This window comes from Monodelphis domestica, chromosome 5 (genome assembly GCF_027887165.1).
Source record: "Monodelphis domestica isolate mMonDom1 chromosome 5, mMonDom1.pri, whole genome shotgun sequence".
Lineage (NCBI taxonomy): Eukaryota > Metazoa > Chordata > Mammalia > Didelphimorphia > Didelphidae > Monodelphis > Monodelphis domestica.
The window spans coordinates 169236826-169263229 of record NC_077231.1 but is presented as its reverse complement, the minus strand read 5'-3'; the positions used below and the strand labels follow the sequence as shown (position 1 = coordinate 169263229).

The following is a 26404-nucleotide window of genomic DNA, read 5'->3' as shown; positions in this document are numbered from 1 at the left end:
AATGCTGCTACAATATAGGAAAAGAAAGAAGTTGGAATTTTAAGCAGTCAACAGAAGAGGGGCCAATGTAAAAACTTAAAGATGAGTTAAGAGAAAAGGGTAAGCCTTGGAGATACATCTGGAGGGGAAAATTCCCTGGATTATAATGTTCTAGAATAACCACAATAGAGTAAAGAATTATATTCTTTTTTTTTAACATTTAATTTGAATATTTTATTTTTAATTAAATATAATACAACTATGCAAATCTTGCTATATGTATTTTTTTTGCTATTATCATCCCCTTTTATTTTATTTTTTTTAAACAATATCTTATTTGATCATTTCCAAACATTATTCATTGGAGACAAAGATCATTTTCTTTTCCTCCCACCTCTCCCATAGCTGACGTGTGATTCCACTGGGTATCACATGTGTTCTTGATTCAAACCCATTTCCATGTTGTTGGTATTTGCATTAGAGTGTTCATTTAGAGTCTCTCCTCAGACATGTCCCCTCAACCCCTGTAGTCAAACAGTTGCTTTTCCTCGGTGTTTTTACTCTCACAGTTTGTCCTCTGCTTGTGGATAGTGTTTTTCTCCTAGATCCCTGCAGATTGTTCAGGGTCATTGCATTGCCACTAATGGAGAAGTCCATTACATTCGATTATACCACAGTGTATCAGTCTCTGTGTACAATGTTTTCCTGGTTCTGCTCCTCTCACTCTGCATCACTTCCTGGAGGTTGTTCCAGTCTCCATGGAATTCCTCCACTTTATTATTCCTTTTAGCACAATAGTATTCCATCACCAACATAAACCACAATTTGTTCAGCCATTCCCCAATTAAAGGGCATCCCCTCGTTATCCAATTTTTGGCCACCACAAAGAGTGCAGCTATGAATATTCTTGTACAAGTCTTTCCTTATTATCTCTTTGGGATACAAACCCAGCAGTGCTATGGCTGGATCAAAGGGTAGACTTCCTTTTGTCGCCCTTTGGGCATAGTTCCAGATTGCCCTCCAGAATGGTTGGATCAATTCACAACTCCACCAACAATGAATTAATGTCCCTACTTTGCCACATCCCCTCCAGCATTCACTACTTTCCTCTGCTGTCATGTTAGCCAATCTGCTAGGTGTGGGGTGATACCTCAGAGTTGTTTTTATTTGCATCTCTCTGATTATAAGAGATGTAGAGCACTTTTTCATGTGCTTATTAATAGTTTTGATTTCTTTGACTGAGAACTGCCTGTTCATGTCCCTTGCCCATTAAAGAATTATATTCTAAGGAATCTGAAAGCATGAAGGATTGAGACCAGGAAAAACCAAAGTGAGTTTTAAAGGTTGATAATAAAGTATCCGAGAGAGAAATAGATGTCAGGAATAGAGAAGGGGAGAGCAGAGATTGGGGCTTCTGTTTACTTTGGTATTATATTTATTTCCTCTTTTCAATCCCTACTCCAAAATCACTAGATCTCTGTATTCTTTTTCCATCCTCCTGACCAGCAGGTTACCACCACCTGCATCTCATCCAGTCACTTTAGATATGGCCCCTGATCAAATACCAACAATTTATTCATTTGATAACAGACATGAACTGCTAAAAAGAACAGTACTGTCAGGTAGACATGGGCCTGTTAAGTAAGACCCAGAGTCAGGAAAGTATGAGGATTAGAATGAGAAGATGCAATACAATGGAAAGAACCATTGACTCTGAACTCAGAAGATCTGAATTCAAATCCTGCTTCTTAGTTGTTGTTTTTTTCACTTGTGTGACCTTGGGCAAGTCACTTTAACTTTTCTATTGCCCAATTCCTTCATTTGGAAAAATGAAGGGAGTAGACTATCTAGATGACCTCTGAGTTCCCTTCTAAATTCAGGTCTTTGATCCTGAGTATAGAATTTTGTAATGGCATCTGAAACTGGGATGACAAAATTCTCAGGAGTGTATGCTCTCTAAAAAAGAATTAGCAATCCCCAATAAAGGCCAATAAAGGCCGTAGAAATGACTTCCATTGAATCGTTTTTGTTTTTCTTTTGGGGGGGGGGGGGACCTTGGAGTAATGTGTTTCATTCATATTATAGGAATATGCTAGAGTGCTGGACTTGGAATCTAGACCAGCTTTATTTGTTTGTTTATTTGTTTTTAAGACCTGGCCTTCTGTCTTGGAGTCTGTGTATTGGCTCCAAGGCAGAAGAGTGGTAAGGGCTAGACAATGGGGTTTAAGTGGCTTGCCCAGCGTCACACAGCTGGGAAGTATCTGAGGCCAGATTTGAACATAGGACCTCCCATCTCTAGGTCTGACTCTCAATCCACTGAGCTATCCAGCTACCCCAAGACCAGCTTCTAAATCCAACATCACTTACCAAATGTGTGACCCCAGGCAGATCACCTAACTTTTGCTGCCTCTGTTTCCTCATCTGTAAAATGAGGATAATAATAACACTTACCTCTCAGGGTAAAGGATAAAATGAATAATATTTGTAAAGCTCTTTGTAAACCTTAAAGGTTTATTAGCATTATTGTTATTTATCACTATTATTAATATGCTAATATTAATATGATATTAAATTAGTTATTTATTATTATGCTAATATTAATATGATATTAAATTAGTTATTTATACTCATTACTATCATATCATCATCCTCATCTGCTCTAAGGCCTTCCTTCATTTTCTGTTATTTCCCAAAAGTTAGAATAGCAATTTAAGTGATACCACAGGAACTTTATAGCTTAGAATGAAAAAACCCTATGTAGGAATGAGAAGCTTGATTTCACAGCACATCCAAATCAGAGTAAGATGAAACATCAAAATGCCTGGAGTCCTATCTCAGGACAGAGATTTTTTTCCAACCTTAGTCTCGTGATAGGCTGTTGTGCCTCTAGTTTTCATGAGGGGTGTTAATTTTTTTGCACTCAATTTTAAAAAGTCAATGCAAACCAGACAGTCCATTTAGCAGGAGGAGGTGAAGTGAAAGCAAGCAGAGGGCCATGAAATGACAGTGGAGCCTCATGACAGCAAAAAGGTCAGCAATCAGGGCCATGGACGTGTAGGAACAAAGCCCAGTAGGAGAGATCTCCTTTGGCTCCTTCATAGTGTTGATTACAGAAGAACTAAAAGTAAAGCAGAAACACTTATCATCCCTGACCTCAGACAGACAGACAGACAGACAGACAGACAGACAGACAGACACAGAGAAAAAGGGAAATGGGTATGTTCATCCCCTGCCTTCTTTCCTGTCCTCTTGGGAGGAGAGTTCAGCAGCAGATTTGTGCTCCCAACCTTGGATTGCAAAAGGTGATAGTAGGAAAGAAGGGCAGACTCATTTCTATCCTGAGTCACAGAAAAACATAATACTTGTGGAGTATCAACCACCAAACTGTCACTGTATATAAGGGAGTTTGGAGAGCCATTTCCTTGCAACAGGTAGGTAGCTCAGCAAAGTCCTCTTGCACTTCAAAAACACTTGGTATCCCTATTACTGTAGAAGGCAACTCATCCTCCTAGTTCCTCAGGCTTACAATCTAGTTACCATCCTTGACTCCTCACTCTGTCTCTCGATGCCCTTATCCAATCTGTTGTCAAGATGTTTGCTTTTGGAACATCTCTCACATATGCCCCCTTCTTTCCTCTGACATTTCTATTCCCCTGGTGCAGGCCCCTGAGCACCTCATAATTGGTCTATTGCAAGAGCCTGCTGGTGGATTTGCTGCCTCAGTTCCCTCCCCAGTCTAATCCATCCTCCATTCAGCTACCAAAATGATTTTCCTAAAGCTCAGATCTGACCATGTCACTTCCCTACTCAGTAGACTCCAGTGGCTCCACATCACTTCCAGGATTAGGTCCAATTCCTCTATTTGGCATTCAGAGACCACCATAAACTACCCCTACCCCACCTTTCCCATATTCTTATATCTATACTGCTTCCTATATAATCTTCAATTCAGTGGAACTGGCATTCTTGCTTTTCCTCAAGTAAGACACTCCATTCCTTGGCTCTGGGCATTTTCTCTGGCTATCTGCCATGCTGCCTGGAATGTTCTTCCTCCTCATCTCCACCTTCTGGCTTCCTTTACTTAAATTTCAACAAAAATCTCACTTTCTATAGGAAGCCTTTTCCAACTCCTCTTAATTCTAGTGCCCTCTTTCTTTTAATGTTTTCTATTGATCCTTTATGCTTCTCTATACATATTTGTTTGCTTGTTGTCTCACCATTAGATTGTGAGTTCCTTTACTGGAGGGACCATCTTTTGCCTCTTTTTGGTACGTGGCACTTAATAGGTGCTTAAAATTGATTGGCTCTAGGAAACTTGGACCTTGCGGCAATCAGAAGTAGAGGTCAGTATAATACATCCTGTGGTCCTTCTTCTCCTCTTCCCAAGTAACCATTTCAGCCTTCTGCATGCAACAAATCTCCTGGACAGGGAAAAGGAAACATCATCTCACAAGGCTCTTTGGACTATTTAATTGATTTTAGAAGTGGGATGACTGAAATTTAGAAAGAAAACTACAAATTGCTTTCAGTTAAACAAATACTTATTGAGTGCCATAATGCCTATAGAGAATTATAGTAGAGGATAAAGAATGCTCAGGGGGGCAGCTGGGTAGCTCAGTGGATTGAGAGCCAGACCTAGAGACGGAAGTTCCTAGGTTCAAATCTGGCCTGAGACATTTCCCAGCTGTGTGACCCTGGGCAAGTCACTTGACCCCCATTGCCTAGCCCTTACCACTCTTCTGCCTTGGAGCCAATACACAGTATTGACTCCAAGACAGAAGGTAAGGGTTTAAAAAAAAAGAAAAAAAAAAGAATGCTCAGGCTAGAATTAAGAAACTCCAGATTGTTTAATTTACCAGCAGTATCAGTGTGACCATGGCCAAGTCATTTAACTTCTCTGTGCCTCAGTTTCTAAAGCTGTAAAATAGGTAGAATAAAACTTGTAATACTTGCCTAAAAGCATTATTGTAAGGAAAATACTTTGTAAACCTGAAATGGCTATAACAATGTGAGTTGATATTTTTAGCAGTTATTTTTCAATGATTATCATGATGATGTGTTGGGGGAGACAAAAAATTTGACAAAGACATTCCTATCACCTGAGGACAGTACAGTGTAGTGAGAGGTGAATATGTTTATAGATAGCCATAATATAAATATATAACACAATCAGTGCTTGATAGGTCAATAATATTTTATAAGACATTCTTCAAGCATGAATAGAATTAGCTGAGGTCTGAGCTTCCTTCTAATGCTAATTCTATCAAAGGAATTTCAATTTGACAGGAAGGTAGATGAATCAAAGGATCATGGGTCAGGAGTTGGAAGGGATATTACTTGTCATCTAGTAAGAACTTGAGTTCAAAACCATTCTCAGATAATTATCCTGGGCAACTCACTTAACCCCATTTGTCTCAGTTTCCTCATCTGTAAAATGAGCTGGAGAAGGAGATGGCAAACCCTTCCAGTATTTTTGCCAACAAAATCCCAAATGAGGTCACAACGTGTTGGACACAACTGAAAAATGACCGAACTACAGTACAACCTACACATTTTATAGATGAGAAAACTGAACTCTGGAGATGTTACATGACTTTCCCCATGGCCATGCAGATAACAAACAGCAGAACTAGGATTTAGGCTCCACACTCATTCCAGGAAAGGTTATTGCCAAACTGGAAGTGATATCTGGGAAGGCTTTTTGATGGAAGTAGCATTTGGATTAGGCTTCAAAAGCTAAAAGAGGAGATGGGGGGGGGGGTCCATTTTAAGCAAATAGAATGGTGTGAGCATAATCAGAGACATATAAATGGTCAATAGCCCATCATGCAATTTGTTGATGATAGAGATAAGGAAAGGGGAGTAGAGGGATTAAAAACAGGGAGCCTACTAATTCCCTAGCTGGATAAGATGAGATAAGGCAAATGATGCCAGATTTTGGAGTTTTATTGGCCAAGTTATAGGAAACAATTGGTTTGGGGCCTTGGAGTAATATGACCAGAACTGAGTATAGCAAAGATAAATCTAGTAGCACCATGGAGGGAATGGATGGGAGGAAAGAGAGAAAACCTCTAAGAAGATGATTGCAGGAATTCAGGTAACTGCTAAAGAGGAATTGAATGTACACAGTGATGGCAGTGATAAAACTTGATAAATGTCTGCAAATAAGAGCTAAAGGAAAAAGAAAAACAACATATGGGTATCAAACATAGGAGACTCTGGTGCTCCCATGACAAAGGTAGTGAAGTCAATGAGAGGGGCAGGAAAGAATAAGCTCTCTTTGGGAGGTATCTGGAACATCCAGAGATGCATCCTGAAGGGAAGAGAAGAAGTGGAGCTGAGCTTCAGAGAGGCATAAGGACTGCAGTTATAAATCTGGGATCATTTGCAACATAATTTATGCCATCTGAGTGACCAAAATTACCAAGAGAGAAAGTGTAATGAGGAAGGTGGAGAATAGAAGATGGCAAAATACTTTTACAAAAGGACTGGAGAAAAGATGTAGTCAAGGAGAAAGAGAAGTAATAGTTAGAGAGGTCAGTAGAAAACCAGGAGAATATGGTAGCTCAGATGCCAAGGAGAGTATATTCATTAGGAGATGAACAGCATAGCAAGCTTCAGAGGGATCAGGGGTTAGGAGTGAGAAAGAGCTATCAGCTTTGGTGATTAAGAGGTCACTGGTAACCTTGAGAGAGCAATTTCCAGAGAGTGGAAGACAGATTGCAAGAGATAAAAGAGAGGCAGGTGAAGTTTTTAAGAAGTTTAGCAACAAAAGTGGGGAGAATGATGGCATGATAGCTGAATGCTGTATAAGAAGGTCCTAGAAGGCTTTTTAGGCTGAGGTTGAAAGGGGGAGCGGGCCTGAGGACTCTTTTGTGTATCAAAAGATGGCACAGTATCTCAGTAAGGAGTAAGATTGAAGAACAGACTTTGTTTTTCTTTCTTTCTCAAGGTGGGAGTTGGAGAAGGGAAAGTGGCAAGATGGAGAGACGGTGTATCTTTGTTTGAAAACAAAGTAAAATTTAATTTTTTTAAAGATGCCTGAAAGAAGTGGTCTGATTATGGCACAAAGGTCCTAGTAGAGACAGGAGAGGAAGGGAATCAAGAGTACATACAGAGAGGTTAACTTTAGCAAGGAGTAGAGAATGAGTGTGATGCTGAATAGCTTTGAGGAGCAAAGTTGAGGACTCTCTTGACAGATGACCTCAGGAAAACAAGACCCTAAATCTTCTACCCTAAATGGGAGTGGAGAAGAGCTACAGGCTTGAGAAAAGATTTGAAAAGTCACTGTGGGAGAATGGCATGTGGTCAATAAAGTGGAATGGAGGGATTGCTGGGTAAGATTGGGGGTCTGTCTGAGGTTAAAATGGTACCATGGCACTTTGTTTTCTCCCAAAGCCCTCTACACGTATTAATTATATCAGACTCATAGGATTTAGAGCTTTGACGGAATTTATAGATCACTTCATCTGACCTACTCATTTTATAGCTAAGACAACTGAAACCCAGGGAATCAGCATGATGCACTGGATTTGAGTCCTGGTTCTGACACTTCTTTGTCTTTGGGAAAATCACTAAGTTTCTCTAGGGTTCAATTTCCACATCTGTAATATGAAAAGTTGTCATAGAATATCTCTAAGATCCTTCCAGTTCTTAAGCTATGAAATCTATATCTATATCTATGAATATGAAATGACTTTTCCAAGAGTGCTCAAACACTTAATACAGGACTGAAGCATTGAATCAACATCTTCTTGGCTTCAAGTCCAGGGATTTTTTTTTTTAATGTAACATTTTGTCAGCATTTTGTCCCATGAATTGGGTAGGCATTTTACATATAAAAGAACAGCACAGAGAAGTAATTTGGTCAAGGTCACAATTAGGGATGGACATGTGACTACCTAGTCTATATAAATATATATATATATATTTTTTTTTTTAAACCCTTACCTTCCACTCAAGAATCAATACCATGTATTGGTTCCAAGGCAGAGAAGAGTGGTAAGAGCTAGGCAATGGAAGTTAAGTAACTTGCCCAAGTTTACACAGCTAGGAAGTGTCTGAAGACAAATTTGAATTTAGGACCTCCAATTTCTAGGCCTGATTCTCAATCCACTGAGCCACCAAGCTTCCCTCTAGAACCTAATATTTTAAACTCTCAGGGAAAAAGTTACTTGGGCAAAATTCTCTAATGAGATTCCTGAGAAAATTATATCAAAATATTTATCGCTTCTAACCCTATTGCAGCAAAAAGTAGAAATAAGCTTATCTGAAATTCACCAACTTAAAGGCAATGTTGTGTTTAAGAGAAAGAGTTGGGCTGGGAATCAGAAAACCTGTGTCCTAGCTTTGCTGCTATCTTCTTTTCTTTTCTTTTTTTTTTAAATATATTTTATTTGATCATTTCCAAGCATTATTCGTTAAAGACATAGATCATTTTCTTTTCCTCCCCCCCACCCCCCATAGCCGACGCGTAAGTCCACTGGGCATTAGATGTTTTCTTGATTTGAACCCATTGCTTTGTTGATAGTATTTGCATTAGAGTGTTCATTTAGAGTCTATCCTCTGTCATGTCCCCTCAACCTCTGTATTCAGGCAGTTGCTTTTTCTCGGTGTTTCCACTCCCATAGTTTATCCTTTGCTTATGAATGGTGTTTTTTTCTCCTAGATCCCTGCAAGTTGTTCAGGGACATTACACCGCCACTAATGGAGAAGTCCATTACGTTCGATTATACCACAGTGTATTAGTCTCTATGTACAATGTTCTCCTGGTTCTGCTCCTCTCGCTCTGCATCACTTCCTGGAGGTTGTTCCAGTCTCCATGGAACTTCTCCACTTTATTATTCCTTTTAGCACAATAGTACTCCATCACCAACATATACCACAATTTGTTCAGCCATTCCCCAATTGATGGGCATCCCCTCGTTTTCCAGTTTTGGGCCACCACAAAGAGCGCAGCTATGAAGCTTTGCTGCTATCTTGTGTACCTTGAACCTTAATTTTCTCATCTGTAAAATACTGAAAATCAGTCAAGTGAAGTTTTGTCCTTCTCCAAGAAAAGAATCCCTAAAAAGCTGTTCAATTAAAATTAAACTTTAATTTCAGAAAATACTGAAGTATACTGTTATGGATAAAGAGATGGCCCCAGAATTGGAATGGCTTAGGTTTCTGGACTGGAAGTCACTTTAAACTTTTTGGGCTTCATACAGTTCTCTAAAGCCTATAAATTGTAAATTTCCCATCTACTTTGGAAGAGGGACTCTATCCCAATAAAATTATTTCTGGATTCCCTCCCCCCCCCTTAAATGAAGTGATTAAACTACCTGATCTCAAGGCCTCTTCTATCTTTATACTAATATGATTTTCTAGACCATGACATTGGGTGACAGTAACAGTATTGAAAATGAAAACCCACAGATAATCCCCAAATGACATCTGATGTAATAATTTCAGCTTTTTCTCTAACCTATCCTTTGACTGAAATGCCTCACAAACAGATTGCTTTAAGTTCCTTCTCCTTTTCTTTCCCATCTAAGGTATAAGGAACATTGGCCTGGTCTGTGGACTCATGGGCTAGATGCCTCTCTCACCTTTGTATAGCTGAAGGTTTGTGGTATCTATGAAAAGAATCCCTGAAAAGTTGGTTGGGAAAAATTAAACCTTAATTCCAAAAAATAAACACTACCGTCTATGCTCATGTGTGTGAGTCTTAGCAGTTTGTACCCTTGAAATTAAAAATCAAGGGTGTACATCTTATGCCAGCCACAGAGCAGTGAGCTGAGGTATGGAAAAAATGAGAGCACAATCCTTTCTTTGCTTTGAAAATAGGGTCATAGATTAGGAGTTCAAAGGTACCTCAGAGGACATCAAGTTCAATCCCTGTATTTTCCAGATGAAGGAATTGAGGCCCAGACAAATAAAATGATTTGTCCTAGGTCACCCAAATAGTAGAGATCAGAGGTAGAATTTGAACCTAGGACCTCTTTTTTATTCTAGAAGCAGTGCTCTTTTCCCCTGTACCATGTATTATCTCTTTCCGGCAACCCACCCACTTTGCATGCATTCACAAAAGACCCTAATTTCTCTTATAGAAAAATCACCTTTGCCATCTACATAACCAATCCTGCCTTGTCTGAGATAGACTCATTTGCTGCCTCAGGAGAGTTCATTATAGTCTTTCAATATAGTCAAACCAGCAAACATTTATTAAACACCTCCTACTGTGCTAGATGCTACAGAAACAAAGACCAAAAAAAAGTCTCTGCCCTCCAGGAATTCACAATCTAATGGGGGGAGACAACATGTAAACAACTATGTACAAACAAGTTACATATGGGATAAATTAGAGTTACTCTCTGGGAAAAGACACTAATATTAACATTAAAAAGGACCAGAAAAAGCTTCTTACTCAACACAGGTTCTTTTGGAATTTCCTATATGTGATACAGTTGCTTTTTTGAGGTGTTTTGGACCTATCTGTGATTTCATCGACAAAGGGTGTTTATGGGTGATGAACTTCTTCTACCGTTATAAGGTTGGCACCTTCTCTGCATTTTATGGTCTTAGGGAGTTACTGGGGTACTTTGAAATTAAGTGATTCCCCCAAAGTCACTGGTATGTGAAAGAGGCAAGACATAAACCCAGGTCTATTCTAGTATAATATGCTGAGTATAACATGATGCTTTTCAGATTACAAAGTATGGATAGCACACAGACTGAGGAATGGATTCCATTCCTTGCTTCATTATAGGCTCTCAGGTACCTTGATTTCCTCAGTTGAAAAGAACCTCAATAGATCCTTGCCTACCTTCTTAACAAAGTTTGAAGACTGCTTATGTAAAAGAGGGAAGAAAAGACCCTGAAGAGTACTTTGAGCTCCTTGGAAAATAGCTTAGGTAAATACTAGCTGATCCTCTTAAAGATAACTATCACTTCTTTCTTCTGAGGGAATCAAACAACTTTGCAGACATTGCCCCCTGAATTACTTCCAACCTCCCAGGAAGATGAGCCTGACAGCTGTATTATCCCACAGGAGAAACGTTAAGGAGGCACATGCCAATAAAGTAACTCATTAGTTTGAGCCCTGGACCTTTATTTCAGTTTCTATAGATTCTAAGGTAAAACTACTAATGGTATTACTATCCACACATTGGTGAGCCTAGAGGAGAAACTTACGTGACTCTAGTTTGTCTAACTTATGTGTCCATATATAGCCCATTGCATCTGTCCTATCGGCAAGCAACTACAGGCACTGTCTATGGCTCTGGTTTATCTACTTCCCAATGACATCCCAGTGGATTTTCTGGAGAAGAGAGACCAGCTTGGCTGGTACAGCTGCCACTGTTGCTACTCCATTTTTTCCCCAGCTTAAATTCTGCCCAAGGCACATAACCTTATAATATAGCTCTTGACTTGTTGGTGGGGCAGTGTGGGCTTCTTTAAGGAGAGAGAGGAGCTTCAGATGAATGGTAAGAACCAATATTGACACAAAATCTTAATAAATACCACATTATGATATTCTCCCTGAACTTCAGGACAGGGAATCAGAACAGAAAATTCCTTGTTTAGCCTGATCTAAAAGCCAATTCTCAATTATCCTCCCCTACTAGACTCACAGACTGCTTGGAGAGTTAAAATGCACAAATAATACCAACTTCCCATTTTTTGGCTGTTAGTATCAAATTTATCCCTTTCCAGGCTTTTTCGTTTTTGTTTTTAAACCAGAACTGCTTGAATACCCAATTAAGTTTCCTTTCTTTACCTTCCATGGTCCACCTCTGGTATAAGCAGTGATAGATAATATGGAATTAAATATCTTAGACCTAGATCAGAGGGACCTCAGAGATCATTTAATCTGATTCCTTTCCTTTGCTGCTGAAGAACTTGACCTAAAGAGAGTAAGTGACTTGCCCCAGATCACTTGGGTAATTAGGGTCAGAGACAGGATTCAAACCCAATCCTTTGATGCCAGAATCACTTGGGGGATTCTAAACTGCAGAGACAAAGTGAGACACTGCTCTTCCCCCATCATACCATGTTAACCCCTAGTCAATAGCTGGACCATATTTCAACCATACTTTTCTTGTATGTATTCTTACAAATACATATAAGACAATGACTCAAAAGATTGGTGTCCTCCACTTATTGGTTACATGCATAGCCTCAAACTTTGATTCATGGCTGCTATTTGCAGAGCTTATTTGGAATTCTATCTTACCACTTTCATAGGCTACATGAGATATTTGCCTTCTCTTAATTCCTAGCTGATTTATGCATGCCAGCATGGTCTGTCTGCTGTTGTAGTTTCCCATATCACTGTGATGCATGATATTTACCACTCTGTGTCTTCAGTAATGCATTCCTCCTAAGCTTGTGTTTTAGTTTCACCAGCTGAATATCTTCAAACCTGTGGGCTATGGGTGGGAGCAGATCAGAAGGTAGAGGCAGAAAAAAGAGAACCATAGAAGTTGGCTACGGTGCAGTAACCTGAGATGAGTATTGGGGAATGGACACTACATTGCCATGAAGATGACTGAAACTCCAGAGCAACTCCAGCTCTGCCTATTGGCATCACTATTTTGCTTCCTGCTTAGATTAGATTGGACAATGAGACTTCTTCAGCAACTGTTTATCACTCAAGAAGTTTAAACTGGGGAGAGCCCAGTGCATCTTCCTACATAGCAGCCTGATTCCCAACTGCATCACTACTCCATTTACCTGGAATTCCTATATCTGTCTCACCCTTAGCTTATATGAGGTCTATCTGACTCTAATTTTTTTAGTCAATTTTTTTTTCAGTTACATGTAGAAGCAATCTAACATATTTTAGTAATTGTTATTGTTTTTTTAAATCTTACCTTCTGTCTTAGAACCAATAAGGCAGAAGAACAGTTAGAGCTAAGCATTCGGGTTTAAGTGACTTGCCCAGGGGCACATAGCTTGGAAGTACTGCAGTTAGATTTGAACCCAAGACTTCCCCCTCTGCAGGATTCTCTCTTTTAGTGATGTTTGCCAACAATAATTATATATGTTTTGATCCTTTTGAACTTCTCCAGTTTCAAAGAAAGGTTAAGAGACTTCAAAGACCTAAAATATTGAGAAGGTGGATCCCAGGAAAACCATCTGAGGTCACTCAATATCTCCATCAAGGTTGCTTTCTTCTCTGTTGTTCTTGCTCTAGGTCCATGCTGGTGAATCTTTGACATGCATGCCAGAGGAGGCTGCTCCCTTCCCCCTCTCCTCACATGCCTGGGAACATTTCTTCCATCAGCCGCCCCTCTACCCAGCAGCCCAATGGGAGAGCTTCCTTCCTTCCCTGTCTGGAGTAAGGAGGCAGCCCACATGCAGTGTGCAGGTTGCAGTTTGGGCATTTGGTCTCTAAAAAGTTTGCCATCACTGCTCTAGGTGATTTCACCTTACATAAAGTGTCGGGAGCTCAAACTAAAGTCTTTGCTTCCTATCCAACTCTGGAAAATTAGTAGAATAGATTGTAAATGGCTCCTTAGGGAAGGACTTAGTGATTTCTGTGACTACATGTGACCAATAGAATGAGTTCTGGGATCCAGAAAGATTGTTGCAATTCCTAGCACTCTCCAGGTAAAACCTAGAAAATGCCCACCCATGTGTGGGCAATTTTGCATTTGTAGGAGATTTCAATTGGTACACACTTGACATTGATAGTTCTGCACTGAAAATCTTTTCTTTACCCACTTCCAAGCTTTATTTGAGGGGTTTCTCCCCACAGGGGATGGAATAAAAATGAGGGACATAGAGATCCCATTCCTCTATCACTTAATTAGAAAAGAGAGGAAAGGGTTTAGGGACAGGGGAGAGATAAGATCCAGAATGACCATGAAAGGATGTTAGAAAGCAAAATAGTAGATATGTATGGTACAGAATAGATAGTAAATCTTGGAAAACAACAATGTTCCCCAGTGGAATGCAGTTAGTAAACCTTGAAGAGCCTTATAAACTAAAGTGATTATTACCAAGTTCCCCAGGTCAGAGGGATTTTATCCACATATCAGAACCCTAGTCAGTTTCCCAAATAGCCCTCATGTCTATATCTGCAAATATCCTATATGTATTTATGGATCGGTTACCTGGACAGATAAGCTTGTGCTCATCAGACTGTCTCTTAACTAAATCCATTGAACTTTCTCTTCAGTATTTTCCACCATAGCTTCAATGTTGGAATTCTCTCTTCCTGTCATTTCTATAGCAGATAAGCTGCTCACCTCACATTCCACCCAAGCTGGAGGGAATGAGCTCTCTCGCTTCAGGTACTGACCGCCAGCAGAGTTAGCAGTATTGAGGAGTGTAAGTGCGGCTGGTGGGAAAGCAGAAGCAGAGGGTGGGGAAGGGAGAAAGAATCTGCCTCCATCATCTTCCTCTGCCACCATTGCATTAACAGCTGGTATTCAAACCTCCCCTGAATGGACCAGCAAAAATCCAGACCAGCTGCTCGAAATAGCTTTATTCCATGCTTCTCAGGTGCTGTTTTCCTCTTCTTTGTACTTGCTCCAAAAACAGAAGCTGCCAGCGTTCACACCAGTGTGTTTGACAAATTGGCAGCCGGGCCTCTTGAAGAGTGTTCTAGGCCGAGGCATGGAAGTCCCCGTGTTAGGTCTGGAGGGCCTGGGCGAGGGAAAGATGCCAAACCATTAGCTCGTCTTCCAGTTTTGAGTCCTATTTTAGTACACAGAATCTACAAGCCCCTTTTCAACCTCGAAGCAGCTCCCTAAAAAAGAAAAAAACCTCCACTAGCAAAACCTATGATTTGGCCTTTGTTAAAATGAAAAGCCAGTGTGTTTGCCTCTTAGAACACCCACAGTTGAATGTCAGATTCAGTTTGCTTGTGTGCTTGTTTGCTTTACATTGTTTCCTGGTTAGTGCCATCCGTTGTAAGCAGCGTCATAGTTCGGAGGCTGCTGGGGAGCTCCGTATTGAGAGTCAGGCCTAGAGAGAGGAGGTTCTGGCTTCAGATCTGACTTCAGATATTACCTCGCTGTTGCTTAACCTCCATTGCTAAGTCCTTACAACTGTTCTGCCCTAAAACCGGTACACAGTATTGATTCCAAGATGGAAGGTATGGGTTTAAAAAAAAAATCAGTCACCAAATATTTATTACGGTTTTATTTGGGGATTTTTGGTTTTGTATGAGGGTGTTCTTACAATCCTGACCAAAATAGAAGTGTGTTTTACATGATAATACAATTAAATTTTAACTTGAGATAGTTTGGTGTAGTAAAAAGAACATTCAGTGGCTCTAGAGTTGGAAAATCCTGGTTCAGGTCTTGCCTCTCATTCTGCTTGTGTGATATTGGACAAATCACTTCATTTCCCTGGTTCTCATTGTCCTATCTCCAAAAAGTCGAGGCTGGATGAGGTGGCCTCTGAGGTTCCTTTTTTAGCTCTGGATCTGTGAAGGAAAGCCACCTTTCTAAGGGATTGTACTTCATAAAAGTTGCTTTCATTACCTGTTTGTGAAAAGAACTAGGTTTCCAGAGAGTCTTGCTAATGTGGGCAAGAAAAGCAGCATCCACCAGATTTCCAAGAGCCACGTAGCAAATGCTTTAGATGATGGGAAGCTGATTTCCCTGCTCTAGAGACCTGATGGACTAGTGTAAGGTGACAGGGAACTGTGGTCCCCTCTGATCGTCTGCCTGAAGGTGGCAGGAGAATGGATGAGTCAGGATGAGATGCATTCCCTTTTCTTGTTATTAATACCTAGTGGAATGACATATTATTGAACTAGGTTAGCTAGTTAGGTTAGGTTAGTCCTAAGGTTAGCTTCATTATTAGTTATAACAACCCCTATTCCAGTTAGGAATTTCACATGTTCTAACAAATAGCTGGTCACTCCCATGTGAGTGATTACGAAAATGGGTAAAAGTCATCGGAGGTGTGGCATGTCAGGTAACTGCTCCCTCACAAGAATTATGGGAGAAATCAGAATTGCCCCCAAATGTGTGAGATTCTGGGAAAAAAAGCAAAAACTTTAAAACTGAGAGATTAAAATGCATTTTTTTTTTTTAGCGAATTGCATTTTCTCTGGTAGAGGGGTTTCTTTAACTTCCAGTTATTCGCTTTTGTTTTTTTCTTTAAAATTTCTTTGAAAAGTTGCAAGTTGTAAAGTGTATAGCATAACTCCTGGCTGCATTCTTACCATCAGTCTCCTGATGTTTATACCAAAGAAAAAAGAAAAAAAGAAGGTCATTGGTACAGTGAGGATTTGGATGAGAGGAATGTGTCATTTTCTTGCCTGGTTCTCAGAGAGAAGGATTGTGTTAGAAAACGAAGTCATTATTGGTCTCCAGGGTAGCATACTGAGCTTTATGGGTCCTATAGCCAACGTGTAAGTTATTGATTTGCAAATGTACAGAATTCTTCTCTGCCTCTCATGAAGTGTGGTGGATAGAGACTAATTTTCAGGGATAAGGATAAGATTCACTTCTTGCAAAACATTTTCTACGTGGCTGACTCTACTCATGCTTTTAGTTAGGATTGTGAGCCATGACAATAAGATATACTCTCTCATAGTTTTATGCAACTGTGTGCTGTATTCATGAAAGAGTGGGGCAAAGCTGAGTTAGGCAGGACCTTCAGAAGGCCCAGCTAGTCCTTCTCAAGGGCTATCACACTGAGAGTCCCTGCCTGGGACAGAAATGAGAAGAAGGCAGATTATTTGACATTCTAGAGTCCCCTCTGTTGTCCATCTTCTAGCTTCAGCATTCACATTGCCAGAAAGGGGTTAGAAGGTCCCTAAGGACTTTCTCTCCTGAGGTACTTGACCAGTACCTCAGCTCATAGGAATTAGAGATCCCAGAGGCCAAAGAAAGCATTTGTCCAAACTTCATTTGTAAATGCTTAAACTCAGAGAAATGAAGTAATTCACCAAAGGCTTAGGAGCAGAGTCAGGACTGGAACCCAGATCCTCTGACTTCAAATGCACTTCTTTCTACTTTACTAAGATGTTTCCTTATCAGTTATGGTGATGATTGATCTATATATATATATATATATGTAGCGGGCCTTTCCCCCTTTCTTTGTGTCCCATCTTCATGATTCTTTAATTATGGCCTGAGCCACAACATAATCAAGCAGTATCTTCATAGATAATGGTTGGAAACCCAAGCATTTACTTATTGTCTAAAATCCAAATCATTTCACCAGATGTTTATCCAGGGCTTACTCCAGGGAAAGCCCCATATAGTTAGTCTAAATGATGAAGAATACAAAAAAAAAGTTTAAGATAGTCCTGACTGAAGGATTTGCTCTATCTTGCTGTCCATGCTGTCACCCGAATAGCTACTTTCTCAATTCCTGACGTTGAACTCAAATTTTGTTATTATTTTCCTCTCTAAAATGAACCAAAAGAGTTCCTTTTTGGGGGGGGGGGGATACTGGTGCTTCTGCATTTTCTACATTTGAATGCTGGCATCTCATCTTCTTCCCCTTAAGTGTTACTTAACTTTTAAATATTTAATAGCTTCAGGTTGCTTCTTAAGTAATTTCTTTCAGTAGTTGATTCATTTGGGTTTCTTTGTTAGCAAATCCAGCTTCAGGGTCTTTCTTGTTCTTAAATTTCCAGGGCTTGATAGGATGTTCTGCTCAATACAGCACTATCTCATCAATGGTGCTAGAAACAGAAATTATTTACTCCAGCTGTTATTGTCATCTGCTTGCTAGTGAGATTACTTTGCCAATTGAGAACCACTGAAATCCTGTGCCATAGAGCCTCCCCATTTCTATTACTGTTGATCAGGATCCAGGGATTCATTGTCTGCTAAAGACACTATTACTATAGTACAAAATTTGATGATTCATCAAATATTTATTAAGTACCTACTGTGTGCAACTTATGAATCATTCAGTATACAAATGACCCATGGATAGAAATGGAAGGTATATACTTATTCTACCCCACTCCCTCCATACTCTAATCTAATTTTACACTAATAACTTTCAGGACCCCTCTAGTTGACCAGCTAAGCTGATCCTTTGAGAATCAATGCAGGAAACTATCCAACTTTCCTTTCTTCTGTTACCTCAGGGGATCATATACTCAACCCTTTTTACTACTCACAATATAGTGCCTCAAATAAGTGTCTTTCTCATATATATATAGGCATCCTTTAAAAAACAAAAATAATTGCTTATTTCCTTTGGAAAATCTTTTATTCTTTCCCTCTAAGTGGAAATCCCTTTTGAGAAGAAGGCAATTATTTAAATTTCTTTTCTATAATGATTTTTTTAAAAAGGGTACTCCAAAGGAACCCATGCCATCAACTTCTAAAGTCCTTGAAGTTGCCATGAAGTCTCATCAGAATCTGCACAAATAAACCATTGGATTTTTTTCATGGTGAATGTGAGGCATTTCAGTCCCACTATGGGTTCAATAGGCCTTTGTGGGCCAACCTAGATTCCAAACCACTATTTAAAATATTGTTTGTATAGGAGGATGTGTTCTGAGTTGCAAACAACTGATTTACAAGTAAACCTTGAGAATAAAACTGTCTTCTAGGTCAAATATTGCCTGTATGATAAATTTCAAGTTACTTAAATGAGTATAAACTAAACCACTATTGCTGAATTGTACCTTAGTCACCAAATGGAATTGGTGTCACCAAAGGGGTCTGGCTTATACCTGGACTCACTTTGACACTGAAAAAAAAATATCCAATTCAAGACTCATTTTAATGTAATGTCGAATAACTTGGATATTTTTTGTTTTCATATCAATACTCATTTCTAAGTTCCTCTCCTCACCTTAGATCCTTTGTATCATTTTTACCTTTCAGATTCACCTACCAGATGGTATGTTGAATTGTCATTCTTAGACATATTCATTTTCCCTTTTTCCAATTAGAATCTCATTTGTTCTTTTCTGTGCCCATTTTGAATTTATGTCAAACTCATCTTTTATAGACCAAGGATCTACTGAGGCTTAAATCTATTACATCTCTTCTATTGTCTTCATCATCAGTTTTTTTTTCCCCTTACAGAGCCATAATGTTTTAAACCTTAAAAATCATCCAGTCTATTCTCATTTTAGAAAGATTAAATAAATGCCTTTCCTGTGGGCACACCCCAAGTTAGGAACAAGACTAAGACTAGAACCCAGATCTCCTAAGTCCTTATTTAGTGCTCTTGCCGTACTATACCATACCATACCATACCATACTGCTTCAATTCTATTCCATTTTCCTTGTCTTTAGTTTTAAGTAAACCTATGTTGATCACTGCACATGATACCATTGTGCTTTATTTTACAAACTTTCCATTTCATATTTCTTGAATCAGTTCTGTTGATGATTGGATTTAACGTACATTAATTTTCACAGTCTTCCTTTTGGACACTTTCACTTTTAGACAGGGTGATACTTTTGTCTAGTTAGAATTGTTTCTTCAGTTTTCAATGACTTCTCTTTTGAAAATTACTATGAGCATAGCAGCTAATCTGATATTATAATGTCCAAACCCAGGATTGTGATGAAGTCAAATTTGACTGCAAGGCATCACCACAATTCAGGGCTTGAACATCATTTGGCATTTGGGCTTTTTTTAGCCCTAGAGGAACTTGGAAGCAGGACCAAGTTGGACCGGGCAAGGAGGCAGTGGAGCAGGGCCTGATAAGTGAGGCTGACTTCTGCTATCACCTCAGCATCCAAGAGGAGGCCAGTTGAAGGTGAGCCACAAAAAGTATGTAAGTATGTGTGGGAGTGGGGGTCTGGGGGATGTTGATGGGAAGGGAGTTAAGGGATGGGATCTAAGGGATTTCAGTAGTAAAGACCAGTAGCAGTAGATCTAGTCTGGCTGGTACAAAAGATGGGTCATGTAAAGCCTATTACTTTGTATATACGCATATGTTTCAACTGCTTCTTCATCTAGTAAGGTATTATGTTCTTCAAGTCTTCATTATTTCCTTATCATCTAGATTTTCATTCAATTGTTCTAAGCTGTTGACTTGTTTATTTTTTTAAAGATCTTTATTAACCATTAGCTTTTATGCCACATCTCTCATCTCCTCCTTGTCACTGATATATTAGCAAGTCTTTTCACAGCATAAAGGAAAAGTACTAGTTTTCTCCCTAACCTGAAATCATTCCAGATGCATTTCCCAGCCCTTTATCTCTTTACCCAGGTAAAAAAGTATCAGATCTTGGCTTCTTTGAGAACCTACCTGTATTGTATATTTGTAAGAGCCTTTTGTTCGTGTTCTCCAACTTTTCTTGTCAGAAAAGAAAACCTGCTACTTTTTGTGTTGTTGCTATGTTTTATTTTTATTTTATTTTATTTTATTTTATTTTTGCCAGAGGGGGTAAAGAGTGCTGGTGGTGAGAGGTAAACTTCCTCACTTTTCCCAAAGTAGCTTTCAAAGAATGAAGACATTTGTTCATTTCCATCTTTCATTTCTAGGGTAGTACCTCAGTCTTTAAGAAGATTCTCATAAAGACTGATGGCTTGCTTCCTCTTGTTATCATTTTTGATACTACCCTTCAGAATTGTAGTTTGATATTTAATGCAGATTTGTAGATAGCTACTTACTCACATGCCTGGGACAGACTCTTTTGTCAACATTATCCATAAATATTTGTTAAATAGCAAAAAAAAAATGGAAAATTTTGATCGTAGCCCTTAAGGAACTTTATAGTCCATCAGAGATATGATTAAATATAAAACATGATTATGAGTAATACAATTTTTAAAATATGCAGATATACCAGAACTTGTATATCTAAATGATATAGACAAGAATTATTTGGAGCCAAGGTTGATGAGAAAAATAGGTGACGTGTATTAGCTTGGGAGTAGGGCAGGAATAACTGACTATAAAGTAGTGACTTGCCTGGTTTAAAAATGAATGATCCAGCCATGCGCACACGCGCGCGCGCACACACACACACAATAATGAGCTAATGTAGGTGGTTCCTAAATTGAGGTTAATTAAAGGAAACTTTTCAGAAGTAAATTTTGAGTTGAGAGCAGTAGGATAAAAGAGACATAGAATGGTAGGGAAGAAGTAGGGGACAGTCAAGTTATCCTAACTAGAGTAGTCTAGAGAGGTATGTCTTGGGGAGATAAGTGCTGTTAGGTAAAGTCTTGAAAGCTTATAGACAAAATTTCTTCTATGTTCAGAATTTCAGGTTAAGGAATTGGAGCTGTTAACGAGTGGGGAACAGAGGAGAAGGCATGACTAAATAAGAAAAGTTCCTTTTTTCTTGCCACCAGTTTATCTCTTCTCTACTTGTAAACAGAACTGAGGAAAGCAATATAATGTTTGAGATCGCTGTGCATCTTTCATTCAAAGACTCTTAGACTTTAGAGATCATCTAGTCTTCATTTTACAATTAAAGTACCAAGGCTCAAAGAAGTCATTAAACTAACAAGTAGCAGAGTTAGGACTTAACCCAGGACCTTTCTTTCCAATTCATTACACATCCACAGAAGTAGTGAAAAGAAATTAAGAGCCTCCAAAGAAGAACATGAGCAAAAAAGAATGATGTTTCCTTGTGGTATCTCCACCTTAATTCTTATCTTGATCCTTTGGGGGGACTGGAAACTGAGAATAGGTGTGATCTCTTGGCAGCATAAAGGGCTATGCTTCTTTAGTTAAGTGGCCAGACTGGCAAAAACTTAAGTGTTCAGAGCCTGTTCTTCACTAATCAAACAAATCATCATCCTGTCTTTCCCTCTTTCTAAATAAGTAAGGAATAAAAAGTAATGCAGGCTGTGTTCTACACTTTCTACGACAGACTTTCACTACCTCTGTCACTTCATTAACTCATTGTTCCTGAAGGAATAAGCCACAGGAGCCTATTCTTTGTCTTTTACTGATTGGCTGTTCATTCGGGGATGAATCTTGAATTTTTCTCTGCTCATTCATTGACCTTTCTTATAATTTCTAAACCATTTGAGCTCTTTAGAGAGACTGTATAGGAGAATCGAAGGAAGAGGGAGGAGAGAGCTCATAGTTTTTCAAGTCAGAGAATCTGGTTTAAGTCTCAGTTCTTCCACTTACTAACTGTATGACCTTGGAGAAGTCATTTAACACCCCAACCCACCCCTGCCTCAATTTCCTTAACTATAAAAATGATCATAACACTATACTACTAATCTCACTAGGGTTGTATAAGGAAAGAACTTTGTAAAGCTGAGAGTGTTATCTGAAGTTAAGTTATAATCATAAGAAAAAAAGATAGACCTTATATTGGTAGAGGGCCCAAGTGAGATTTACTAGAATTGCTTTTCCTTTCTTCACAGAGGAACAAGGGACAGATACAGTTTTCTAATTCTTTTAGTGGCTTTAATGCTGTTCTGCCCCCACCTTGAGAAGGTACATATGGAGTTTCCATTCCTACTCTTTTCCTTCTTACCCCTCCCATCCTCTTTTATCATCAAAGCACAGGGTGACTAGGAGATGATCAAAAATAGGAAGTGGTAAGGCAGAGGAGAGAACTTAAAGAGGTTTCTTCAGTCCCCATCTCAAATGCTATTAGAGAGCAGTGTGTGAGTGCTTCCTTTATTCCCACCAGCTTCATCAGTGCCTCTTCTGGCTTCTTTTGTCTGTGAGTTACTTTAGCTTCACTGTGTCATGTCCTCTCCTTTTAGTACCCCAGTACTACTTCTCTAGAGGCTTCTGCATTCCTGTCCAATAGTGAATGATGGATTATAGGGCCATGAATCTTCTCTACCACTACAATAGACACAACTTCCTTAGAATTAAGGATTCCTCACTTGTCATATGTTTGAACAGTGAAGACACAGACTTCATTCTTAAGTGATACAATTTCCTTAACATGTAGTTAATAACTTTATATTATCTCCCTCAATAAGAAAGATACATAGTAGTGAATGTGGGCAGTTGGGGGAGGGTGGCCACCTCACTTCCCTTACTCTTTCTGCTCATTCATTTAATATTCAGTGAAACTAGATGGATGGATGGATGGATGGATGGATGGATGGATGGATGGATGGATGGATGTCTCAGATTTGCTTTTTGGAATAAGCATATAAGTATAAGATAGGGAATATAATGTGAATTTTAAAACTATTCCATCCTAATCAGACCATTCTTTAGAAGATTTGATTTAGCTATTTCCTGATCAATAACAATAGAGATACTTGAAATAACAGAATCAGGTCTTGGAAACTCTACATTTCCCCTCCCTTCTTAGTTTAACAAGATTTTGAAGGTCTGCATCAAACTCAAGATTTAATTATCTAAGGAATGGCCTTCAACAGACATGTGCAGAAAAAAGGACAGACCTCTGGGCTGTCCTAAGTCAAGCTAAGTCCTCACTGGTACAGATGAGATGCAGAAAAGTGATGTAAAAACATCCATATAAGGCACATCACTTCCTGTCCCTTCCTCTTTCCCTGGAGAGACAACTCTGGTTGGCAGTGTGCTAGGCCTTCCGACATCTTGGGAGTGGTGGCAGTTATTTGTCTGGGTTTTGGTGGTGAGTTTTGTCCTTCACCTGATTCAGGTTCAGGCATCTCAGCTGAGCCCCTTTTGGAGTTCAGGTTGATTCCTTCCTCCTTCACACTCCAAACCCTTCCTTTCTAGATCTTCTAATCTTCCTGCCCAGTATGGGGGGGTGGGGTGGGATACTTCACCCTTTCCTTCTCCCTTCTTTTTAATATTCTCCACTATATCAATTAAATCACCATAAAATTTGGCAGATGACTTGGGTATTTTATTATTTGGATTTTTCATTGCGATTTTTATAAATAAAATTCTTGGTGACCTAAATTAATTATACATTCAGTCTCAGCCATAATTTCACCCTTTACAATAACTAGATCAAAAATAGTTTCTCTGGAGAAACAACAATAACAACTGGGTTTTACAAGAAATATATTGTGTGACAGCAATGTAATATGTTAGCCAAAAAGTATAGGGGTTGTTGGGAAATTGAATCTGGTATACTAGGTCTATAACTGAATGTCACACTGGAGCCAGGAAGATGAGTTAGTACTTCTATTAGAATAATCCCTTAAATAGTAATTTTAGCAAAATTTCTCTTCTCATTGTTTCTTTTAACAAGTTCATCACCAAGCCAGCTTTTTTTGAAGGTTCTGAGTCATGGTTAACAGGATGCTTTCAAAATGGTAACTTCATAGTACTATCTTTCAACTCAGAATGCAAAACTATTTCATAAAATTTGGAAACTTCTTGAGGAATATGTCAAACCAGTAGATCTCAGAGAAACCAAAATTCCCTCTGCTCCCAGTTTCTTAAAGAGTCTCTTTGGATACTTCAGGTTTTTATTTTCTTTAATTTTAAAATTACAGTTTGTTTTAGTTTTAAAAACATACTTTGACATAAAATCCTAATAAACTTACCCTATCCAATTTACATGGGAATTGACATTTTCAAACTATGAATAACTTTTTAAAAATCATTTTGTCCTGTGGACCAAAATTCTCTGCAAATGTTTAACAGTTTTGCTTCCCACCCTTCACTTTCTCCTCCCTCTCCTCACTGTTTCTTGGAGTATATTCATCTCCCTATCCAGTGTCAGAGCTTTTGGAGAGGTCACTCACACTCCTGATATTTCTTTCTGGAGATCTTTATATTTCTTTTCCCTGGCTTTATTGGTAAAGGCTTAAGATAGGATTGGCTTGTTGCATCTTCATCCTATAAATGTTTGCATATTTGTTTTCCCTAAATTATTTTTTGCTTACTGTTTTTCTCTTCTGGCTTCTGAGTCACATGTTATCAGTTATCATATCACATATTAGGTGTACATTTTAAAATTTCCCATTCAGTAATATTTTATTCTCTTCTATCTCTCTATGCCCTTGTTTCCAATCTTACCTCACAAAAATATAACAAAACTCTCATAATCAAATTTGTGTTCCAAAGATATTTTTTCCTAAAAATTAGAGAATTATAGTTTTGAGTTGAAAGGAAATTTGGATTCTCACATTTTCTGTGAACTTATTTTAAAAATATTTTGATAATTGGATTTAAGTATAATTGGTTTCCTTTGTAATCTTATGCATTTTATTACATAAGAAAGGGACAGCTATGTGACACAGTGAAGCCAGCACTGGACTTTAGTCAGGAAGACTTGAGTTTTAAAATCAGCCTCAGACACTGTCACACTGGGAAAGTCACTTAACCTCTGTTTGCCTCAACTTCCTCACTTGTAAAATAGCACCAACTTCCAACGTTGTTTTGAGGATCAGCTGAGATAGTTATTTTTTTAATTTATTGAACCATAAAGCATTACATAAATGCTAACTTAAGCCCTATATTCTTTTCCCTACAATATACCAGCACTTTACACTATGCTGCCTCCCATTAAGAGAATTTATCTGAAAGGAAAAATCATGTGTTACCTCACAGCTTCCATGTTAGTTTTCAAAAATCAGTGGTTTGAATTCGGCTACCACTATTGCAGGCAGTTTGTGAAAAGTTTGAGGTTTTTTTAATGTCGTGCTTCCAAAGAAGGGCCTTGTAAGGTTATTGTAACATCCAGTTGTTAAGTGCTTGTAATTTCTCTTGGAATGTAAACAACATTTTTGAGCCAGTTCTGAGAGGAAGCTTTAACTTTGTTCCTCTAAGTGAAAGAACCTTATTTTAGTAAATACAAATGCATTTTAATAATACCGACGCCTGCTGTTTTTTGTTTCTGTTGAATAAAAAAAAATTTGGCAATGGTGCAGCTCTCCTTGAATTTTTTTTCTGGGATCTGTGTGAGTGTATTTTTTGCAGGTGATTTGGAGCAGTTAATCAAATTAACTGAATTGTCAAAGATTCATTGTTTCTTCCTTCCTCTTATAAGCAAACCCATATACACTATAACTGCATGGATGACCCTTTTTAGGAGGAACTCAAGAACTTGCTTTCTCAAAGGTGGCATAGGACATCACATCATCTTCCTAGAGCAAATAGCACATCTTATATAGAATTTAAATTCTCTTTTCACTTGACATAACTAAAAAGCATCTTTCCAAAGATAGTTGACTGGTGTCTTGAAATGGGGTAATCTTGAAGAGAGTTGACAGCAGAACTTTCTCCATTAGGTATTTGTCATATTTAACGTATTTTTTCCCTACAGTGTAATTTCCCACCTGCCAGATCTTTCCACTTCCTCTCAACTAGCTTTATCATTTCTTCCCTTAGCTCTTATTTTCCCAGTTTTCTTAGTTTATACTCATCTATGTCCCAAGTCACAATTCCATGATAAAGTTCAATACCCCATTTACATCCATTTTCTTTACTTTTCCTATTGTTTCTGCTACAAATGCTTCCTTCCACTTAATGCCAATCTGTCAATGTTTTTCTAGTTCAAAGTCTTTGCCAAATGACCTGTCCTCCAAAATTCCCTTCACTATTGCTTTCTTCCTTTTCTTTCTTTTTATCAGTTCTGTTATTCAAGACCACCTAATATAATCATTGCCTGTTTGC

The 26404-nt window shown here is 38.6% G+C and overlaps 1 protein-coding gene across 5 annotated transcripts in view; it reads left to right on the top strand.

The window, feature by feature from the left end:
• ATXN7L1 (ataxin 7 like 1) overlaps positions 1 to 26404 on the top strand; it is a 269543-nt gene that overhangs the window by 18912 nt on the left and 224227 nt on the right. The window contains exon 2 of one of the 5 annotated variants that reach the window (XM_016426084.2): positions 19550 to 19669. The exons of the other annotated variants lie outside the window; for them this stretch is intronic. The gene's annotated coding sequence lies outside the window, so the exon portion shown is untranslated. The remainder of the gene's footprint in view (positions 1 to 19549; positions 19670 to 26404) is intronic. 5 annotated transcript variants of the gene reach the window in all.